This window comes from Terrapene carolina, unplaced genomic scaffold, assembly GCF_002925995.2.
Source record: "Terrapene carolina triunguis isolate 2854851 unplaced genomic scaffold, T_m_triunguis-2.0 Scaffold47822, whole genome shotgun sequence".
NCBI lineage: Eukaryota > Metazoa > Chordata > Testudines > Emydidae > Terrapene > Terrapene triunguis.
This window is the reverse complement of record NW_020712173.1, coordinates 1-9,733: the sequence shown is the minus strand read 5'-3', so window position 1 is coordinate 9,733 and position 9,733 is coordinate 1. Positions and strand designations below refer to the sequence as shown.

Here is a 9,733-nt window from a genome sequence, read left to right as displayed (position 1 = left end):
AAAATGAAAACTACTATAGAATGAAATTAAACAATCAGATGCTATTTGGTGGTGAAGAGAACTAATAAAAATAAGATCTGCGATCTAGAAGTTTGCAATGCTAAACTTTACTTTCCTCACTTGCAAGGCAAAGGTTGAACATGCATGCTAATAAACTTTATTAACCAGCTGATGTGACATTTCACACGGCAAAGTCATCTTCTAGGATCAAAACAAAAAAAACTCCTTTTCTAGAAAATGAGCAGGCCATAAAAACAATTGCTGCTCTAAGTTTTGAGCAGAAAAAGAATGAAACCCAAAGCTTGATGTAGAATGTCTAAGTGGAAAAGGGTCATAAGATGCAATACTTTCAGACGTATAACCGAAGCTAGTGCATGATGCAGCACTTTGAGTTTTATATTAAGGCCTGAACCAACCAACACTGTCACAGTTACAAGCAGTAAGTGTTGGCAGGATCAGTCCCTCAGGCTGCACACAAATTTAAAATGAATAGAGAATGACTCTAGTAACATGCCCATTACAACCCAAGTCTTTGGAGAATATCATTTTGACAGAAGGTTTAATGACTTTATATTACTCCCTTCTTCCCCACAAAATATTTTAACTGTTAGCCTAGCTGTTAAATTACAATATACTATATACAATATACTAAACCATTTCAGCTCTCTCAAGCCTCTTTAAATCTACATCTACAGTTCGTTATTAAAGTGCCTTTTTAAAAAAATTAACTCCTACAGAAAAAACACAGATTTTAATCTTTTTTTAAAGCTTTGTGATTGAATAACTTAATACTTTCTGCAAATATACCTTTTTGTACTGTTTGTCATTTTCATATCCCTGGTCTGTAGCTCTGAATGCTGTTTCTCCTTGGGAACCTAGGAAATAATTACAGAAACTAACTGAAATGCCTTAGGACCCTATTCAAAGCCCAAAACTATGTCTAATAGGAGGTCCAATTTTTAGTACAACTCAGTACCCAGGTATTTACTATACAAATAATCTCTCTGAAGTTGCAATCATTCTACGGATTATTGTAAATAAGCATAGAACAGCTTAAAACTGATTTGTTAACAACTGTACCAATCTAGCATCCAACTCACACTGAATGGGCTACTATAAAAGGTAACAGGAAACTTCAACTAGAGCATTTAAGTTCTGAAGACATTTTTGCTGATGAAATGACTGCATGTGTTAGACATCAGATGATGGGACATAAGTTATATTATCATTTGTGATGAGAAACACAAAATATTCCTGCATATTGTAAATAATTTTTTTCTGAACAAACTTCTGAAAAATGCCTGAATTATAGGCATCTGTTTAGTGTTTTGACAGTGAGCCATTGGCTTTTCATTGGCACTGTGGGAATTGAGTTTTCTTAAAGTAGTTATAAAATGTTTCCAATTCAAGATTAAACTGTTGCAATAAATTGCATTTGCATTGTTATTCACTCCCTTTTTTAATGTATCACTGTTTAATTAATTAATTTTAAAGAGGCACGTTAAGGGCAGTAAAAATGGCTTTTTACACACCTAACAAGAGAAGCAGATCAGAAGCTCCTATGACTTCACTAACCAAATTGTAACCTGTGAAAAACCAGCAAAAAAGGGGAAATAAAAATTATAAATACAAACAAATGGCAAAGCAAAGTTGTGAGGGATTTCTGTCTCAGAGTTCAGGGACTGGGCAGTCATAACCAATCTTGCCCATCTTGGTATGCTAACAAATGCAGCTAAAATGGATAACAAGTAACTCGCACCAAAGTCAAAATTACATTCCAGGTAAGAAAACCCCAACACATAGGAGGTCTCATCTACTTGTCTCTGGTTTCTGATATTGCCCTTCTCATCACCCTCACACTTGAATCCCATTTAGATTCTGCTCTCTGTAAAGTTGTTTTTTTATATATATTATGCATTCTAATAATATTAAAAGTTTTGTTTCAGACAATGCAAGTAAGCTTGTTATGAACATGCAAATAGACCTAGAACAGTGACAGTAATTATCAAGCACACTTAAATGAAAAAAATTTGATTGCTATGAAGCTTTATATGTACATCTACATCTTTATATCTCCGTCTAAATTTACAATATACTATTTTTAAATCAAGATTAGATGTGTTTCTAAAAGATAACCTTGAGTTCAGCCACAAAAGTATAGGGGGCTTGATAATGTTTCACTTGTGTAGCAGGGAAGGAGACTTCCCTCCACTGCAGGAATGGCTGGGTGAATGTCTACGGCGTGTGCTATGCAGAAAACCAGACTAGATTCATAGATTCTAAAGAGCAGAAGGAATCACTATTGATGACCACTGTGATCCTTTCTGGCCTTAAAATCTATTAATTTCCACTGCCAGAATACATTTTTAGAATTTGTTAAAATGAGAAAATAGTTAAAGATTAAATTCAGTAGGGTATGGACAATCAATAGGGTGTGCGGATTTGATAATATGGCCATCCATTTGCCATGTAGCATCTGGGTTTTAGAGCTCATTCGTCATCTTTTGTTCCATTCTGCCTGTCTTGCAGTCCTTACACAGCCAAAACTCCCACTAACTTCAATCAGAATTTTGCTCAAGTAGAAAATTGTCAGCTGAGCCTCTGAGAGACTACTAGGTCAGTGACAAATCTTCTGCATCTACTTAATGCTACACCCAACACAAATGGAGATATTTTGGTAGTTTTTTAAAAAAATAATCACCCAGTGCCTGAAGCACATTTCTTTAACAAAATCATTCTTTTCTCCTACCGTGAGCACAATGATATATTGTTAAAGTGTACTGGCTAGACCTCTCCTCTCACCTTCACTGGCAACTTAGCTTCAGCATCTACACCTCACTGAAACATTTACATTTTCAATCTATTTGGTTTTAGTTTGACTGGGAGTCTACAATTCGCTGTTCAGTTTCACATCTCTCAGTTCGCACCGAGCATTTGTTATCACAATTTATTTTTAAAAAACAAATGAGATACTGGTAGAACAGCACACAATTTCCACAAACCTTTTTCTTGTTGTTGTTTAAAGACGTGTTGTGATCTCACATTGTAACAATACACATTCTCATAAGTAAAACAAAGCCGAAAAATTGTTCTCACCAGGTGAGAAAAAGCCCTTCAGGGAACTGAGGCTCTCTCCAATCTTGTCAAAGTCAGGTAGAAGTTTAGTGAGGTCTTCTGCATCAGGAAGGGCTTTGCTAAATTTTTCTAGGGAAAAAGTATAAAAAGGTGAATTTTTTTATAAGCGAGAATAGTTTACACTGTAAAATTTAGTAACTATCTAAAAATTAAAACACATTCACATGCTCATTCCATTTTTCTGTGTCAGGAATCAAAATGCTTCTCTTTCTATATTTTAATGTTTGTTTCTGTTTCTATGTATATGAGAGCGAGAGAACAAGAGAGCATCTGTACAACACAATTACTGTAACAAACATTTCAAAGACAGTATTTTCCTATTTTTCAGTTTATCTGGGGCATTCAACAGCATTTTGTGGCTAGGCTGTTTCACAGTTCCTTCTGCATACTTAGTCAGATATTCCTTTTATTTGTATGAGTCTTTCACATAGCAACCAGAAAGAGAAATATTCACAAAAACAAGAATTTGATGATAACAACAACAACAAAAACTGCCAAGTATAGCACCTGCTGCTACTTTTAATTCTTTCCTTTAAAAAAGCAAACAAACAAAAAGATTTCAGGCTGACAGCATACTTTAAATACCATCACGGAGAGTGTAGGATTAATTAGTCCATAATTCGATTTTTTCATCTAGTCTCAAGCAATGCACCCATGTGCAGGATAGATGTTGGAATAACCACCACCAAATGTTATGTGGTCTTTTCCTCTTAGAATGCATATATGAGATGTGTGCCTTCCTAAGACACATCCCTGAGCACTTATCTTATTAAAATCATGGTATAAGAACATTTGTATAGAAGCAACCAGCTTCTGAACACCCATGTTCTTAAATCTAAGCGTGGCATACGCTGATCTTTAGCAATCAAAGCATATTTTAGCTTTTGTGATACCAAAGTCAATGTGTTCATCAAGCTCCCAAATGAAGTCAGGAACAATCCACTTATAGTCACTGAGATCAGGCAGCATCTCCTTCCATTGATCATACGTCTAACACAAAAACAGAAAAAAAGTCATAAGAGAAGCATATAAATGTTCTACTTGAAAGAATTTACCTACTAATCTATTGTGCTAGCTTGTCATCTTACGCACTGGCTTTGTGGCTTAGTCACAACATCTACAAAACAGTCATCAAAACCCAATCCCATTTCTGTCCAATAAAATCTATTCTAGTAATTTAAATAACTTGTCCCTCTCTACCCTCATACTCTCCGCTGTCTTTATTTGATCAAATGATGGAACTCTACATTTTATTGACTGCAGCAATAACTACTGTTCTGAAATGCCTGTCAAACAACATATAAAATGTCTTCTGCAAATAAATACCTTTTTTGCTGTATAGCCACCACCTACAGCAGATCCTAATACAAGATAGCGAAGTTTTAGCAGCCTTGAAGCCAGTCTAGCTACCCAGAAATTTCTATGGGGCAGGTATCCATATTTTACAGATAAAAGTTTGGTTTTCCGTAAGGGAAGACGATTAAGAGAGGAGAACTGTTGAATTGATGTCCTTAGTGGAGGTCTCTGAAACTTTGAACTTGTATAATGGGGATGATGAATACTTCGTGAAACAAGATGCAATTTTTGCAATGGTGATTTTCCTTTTACTCCATAGCTGCTATTTGCTAAGCTCTGGCAGACAACACTGAAAGAAAAGATAAAAATAAAGAAATAAATTAAGATTACGTGACAGCTCTACTCAAAACACCTTTAGTCCAAGTAGTCCTGTATCCTACCTCCAGCACACAAAATATGAGAGAGCGAGAGTGTGTATTTATGTATATATATATATATACATACACACAGAGAGGGAGAGAGAGAGAGACTGATTTACAGAGGATGAAAAATAAAGTAGAGCATCATTCCAAAGGTACAGTGCTTTACCATACAGGAAATTCCTTCCCGGCTACTAGCCAACATAGATCCTGTGGGCACTCATAGCCTTTTGAATAGAATTAACATTTGCAATTACTTTCAAAAAGTGTGCAATGGCTACCTAATCCAGTCTTAAATATTCCATAATGTTTTCATTTAATAGAATTATAGTTATGTTTTGTTACTTTAAACACTACATTTGCTAGCCCCCCCTATATTAGCTTGACATATTAAAATGACATATCATCTTCATCAATATTTGTATCCTAATCACAGAAAATGTTGAATTGGATAAAATACTTTGGTTTAAAGGATACTTACTGGATAAACAACCTCTCACTTGTTAACAAGGATTTGAAGGACAGAAATAAGTATCAACGCTTGGGTTAGGTCATCTGCTGTCTTATAAATTTAATTTCTGCAGCTGAAATTAGTGAATAAGTACACAAGAACTTGGTTTTGTGCACGTTCAACAGGAGTGGAAAGTCTATACAGGAACATGGCTACGATGTTCCACTCCCATCTTAGGGGAGGAAGAAAAATCTTTTCACACGAGAAGATACATATAATAGAGAGTTTACCTAACTACCTTTACCCAGAATTGCATTCAAAACCCCTACATTAAAAGATCATTATTAAGGTCACAAAGTCAAGCACTCAAAGGTTAGGAAATGCCAGTCTGTGCAACCCTAATTCGGCCCCCTTGTGAATAAGCATTATGATCGTTTTAATTACACGACCACATACTGTTTTATATGCTACAGCTTTTCAACAAAATAGTTGACTTTTTTTTTTTTATTAAACATGGGCAAAATCACTTATTTTACCCTAGTCTCATTCTTGGAAATGGCTGAACCATTTTAGCTAAAATTTTCCAAGAATAATTCAGCCTCAGGCAAACACCCAGTATGAACAGTTTAAGTTTGGCAAGGTCATAAGCAACTGAAAACAGGGTCTTATCATGGAAAGCGCCAGGCAACCTGAAGTACAGGCATCACTACCTGCGCTTCCTATAATCAAGGGTGGCTATCTGTGGGATGGAACAAAGTCCGGTATACATTTTTACTGTTATTTTTTCCTGAGTGTTCTACAGGACATTCAAAACAAACCTGTAAATGTTTATTGAAACTATTTTTAATACTATTTTGCTAGCTCAGAGAAGAGTAAAAACTTTTCAAGGAACGACTCCTTTTGTACTTGTCCAATCTGTCCATAACCGCAGCAGTGAAAATTAGATACATCACTTAAAATAATCCAAAATCTGAATACTAAAATTCTGGAAACCACCACTTTTTTATTCACAGCCTTCTTCAGGATTCCGAACTCCATTTAGTGTTCTCCATGGGAATGGATGGAGAACAGCAGAAATGCCTTATCACCCAGCAATGAAATCACCGACGCAACTATTCACAACACCAAAGGAATCAATATTAAGATGCTTTATATCAGAAAGCATCAAAGAACCAAACCAATATTTTTCCATTTCCTTAGAAATACTTTGCATACCCTATATTTCCCCCTCACATTTTTATATTAATCTGATCTCTCCATCCGTCTGTCCAGGCTGTTGTAACAACACACATGATCCATTCATTGCCAGAGTAAATCCAACTCCTTCCACACTCACCTACCTAGTTCTCTGAATAGTGGTGGTGAATTGGCTAAATTTACCATTTGCCAATACATTATTCTGGACACTAGAAAAGGAACATTTGATGTTCTGCTCCTTTCATGGATGTATTCTTACTGGAGACATAATATCCCATTACCACTCAAGTGACTTTCCTTAGGAAGATGACCACAGCAGCAGAAATATTTTAATTCCTTCTGCTTTAGAAGCCAATGACTGAGACTGAATATGGTCAATCCATAAGGAAGTTTATGACTGCACTTAGCTCTTTCATTTTCTGGGCCTACACTCAGTGTACAGAAATATTTAATCTTTTCAGCAGAGATGAAAAGACAGTAAATAGTGATCTGATGGCCACCTCTAGTTGTTAGTTTGAACCCAGCTTAAAGGGATAGATGATAAAATCATATTTTTGAAAAAAAAACCCACTAGATTTGAAATAAAAATCAGACAATGAAATTTTATTTATCCTGCATGTTTATTTTTTGCCCTATATTCAAGTTGCATTCCCTTAGATATCACAGCAACTAGAACTTAGTTGACAATCATATTGTCATTTGAATAATACCAAAAATATTAAAACCCTTCTGCTTTAAAGTGTACAGTAAGGATTTTATGCCACTTCTCATAAAAGTAAGGGTATATTCCAGCGCCATGCCAAGATCTTTATTATCCTCTTAGCTGTCACATACTGTTGGTTAGAACTGGTCAAAATGTACTCAACAGAAAAAGTCCATAAAAAAAATGCAGTTTTCTCAAAACCAAGATGTTTTGTGAGAACCTGTTGATTGACACAAGTTTTTAATGGGAAGTTGAAATGTTTAGTTTCAATAATGCTGTTTTGTTTAATTTTATTTCAACATTTATATTATTACATTTTATATTTATAGATATTTCCAGATATATAGCGTAAAAGGCGAAAGATTTATATGATCTGAAGAGAAACCAGATATATCTATTATAAAATACACAAGTTATATAGAAACTAAACATATCAATGGCTCCGATTCAAGTTTTCTTCTGAATACTCATTTCATGAGAAATTTTGGCTTTCCAGTTCCCAACCAGTTCTACTGTTGGTGTCTGCCTGGTTGTCACTTCAGTAACTGCTGTAATCCAGTTGTGTTGTATGGATATCTGTAAAGCACTTTTTCTGATCTTATATAGTACCCTTTGCTATCATATCTAAGCACCTGGGATGAAAGTCAATATAACTGTAAAACGTCAATCATTAACATACTGTTTTCAGCTATGAGCAAGGTTTGAAAAATAATACACCCAACATCTAGAGTCAGGACATGACCAATCAATTTCTATAGAATTTAAGCTCTAAGCAATTTTTTAGTCCATATGATTGCAAAGCTAACCTTCCAAATGTGAACCAAATATAAATAAAGACAGTATTTTCTTCCTGAGTCTGCAGCTGAAAAACACTAATGTTTCTGCTGCTTTTTCCAACTTTGCCATGGAACAGCAGAGTGAAATTAACAAGATTGTTCAGTTTCACCATCACTCAGAATCAAGTGGGCAGGGGGAAACAGTCAAGAATGGTGTTAATTTCATGCTACTGCTTGGGAAAGCTACTGGATGGGCTGCAGAAGCAGACAGTGGAGGAATTCACGGGGTGAGCAGAACTCAAGAAGGATTATCTAATGGTAGAGAAGCTAAGATCTCTCCCTTTTACTTTCCAGCAACCAAAAGATCTGCGGAGGACAGAAGAGTCAAAGAGAACTTTCCAGTAACTATAGGGAATGTAATTTCAAAATTTTAAAATACCTGCCAAGCAGGAGTTGAGGTGAAAGAGAGAACTCTTAAGCAAAGCACAAAGAAAACACAATGGTAGAAAGAAAGCTATATGTGAAAATAAGCTGGGTAGGAGAGACTGCTGACGTTTGTATCTGTTTCTGTGTGATCTTTGTGCATAAGTGAGATTGTGTCTACCTGGGCAATGGAACCAGAGAAACAGTTGACATCATTTATTTAGACTTTCAAAGGGCCTTTGAGAAGGTCCTTCAGAAGAAGGCTACTAAAGAACCTAAGTAATTACAGAGTGAGAGACAAAGTATTGTCATGAATGAAAAACCAGTTAAGAGACAGGAAACAAGGAGTAGGAATAAATGGTCAGTTTTCATTATGGCAAATAGCAGGGTGCCTCGAGGTTCTGCACTAAGTCTGGTGGTGTTTAATAATATTAATCTGGAAAAGGGGGGTGTACAGTGAAGTAGCAAAATTTGCAGATCACCTGGTTATTTACGTTAGCCAAGCCCAGAAAAGACTGGGAGGTACTTCAGAGGTGGGGAATTGGCTACACAATGACACATAAAATTCAACATGGATAAATCCAAAGCAACGCACACTTGAGAAAAAATAAAGTAATCACTCAAACACCGTACTTAGAAACGGTACCTGTACATCACTGTGGAGAGCTCAAGGACAAACCTCTCTGCTCAAACACACAAATGTAATTTAAAAAAAAAATCAAACGGCTAGGCTGTGTAAACAATGGGACAGATAATAGGGGGATATTATCATGCCTTTATATCGCTCAGTGGCACAGCCTCATCTGTGCGCGGCGCTGGCCAGCCCACCTCATGAAACAAATGGTAGAGCTGGAGCAGGACAACTACGGGGGGCCTGAAAAACACCTGGGACGGAGCCTGCGGCTGCCTCCAACCCCCACGGGCGTGTGCCTGTAACCGCAGCAGACTCCGTCCCGCTACAGGCCTGGGCCTTTGTCCGCCCCTCCGTGCTGGCGGGTCCTGGCCGAGGGGCGTCGGTCTGTCCCCGGCTGGTTTCCAAGGAAGGTCGTCGCCCCGGCCCGTTATCCGCCCGGGGGCCCCTCAGCCCGGCATCCCCCGCCCCGCCCCAGAGCCCCCCGCACTCACCACACGGCCGCGGCCCGGGCCCGCCACATCCTGGAGCCGGGGACAGGGGCACGGTGCGCCCGGGCCCCGCCTCAGCGCCTCGCCCAGGGTCAGCCAGGAGCAGCGCTACCGGCTCCGTCGGGCCGCTTCCGGGGGCGAGGCGGTCCGTCCCCAAGCCCGGCCGGGCCGGGAACACGGGCCGCCGCGAGAAAGGTTCCGGGGCAGCTGC

General features: G+C 37.8%; 1 long non-coding RNA gene across 1 annotated transcript; it reads right to left on the bottom strand.

The window, feature by feature from the left end:
• Window positions 1-805: 805 nt before the first annotated feature.
• LOC113405663 lies at window positions 806-3,165 on the bottom strand. Its single transcript, XR_003369541.1, has 3 exons — window positions 3,097-3,165; window positions 1,533-1,586; window positions 806-875 (listed from the first exon to the last, which is right to left on the bottom strand). It is a non-coding gene; the product is annotated as an uncharacterized LOC113405663 (long non-coding RNA).
• Window positions 3,166-9,733: the final 6,568 nt, after the last annotated feature.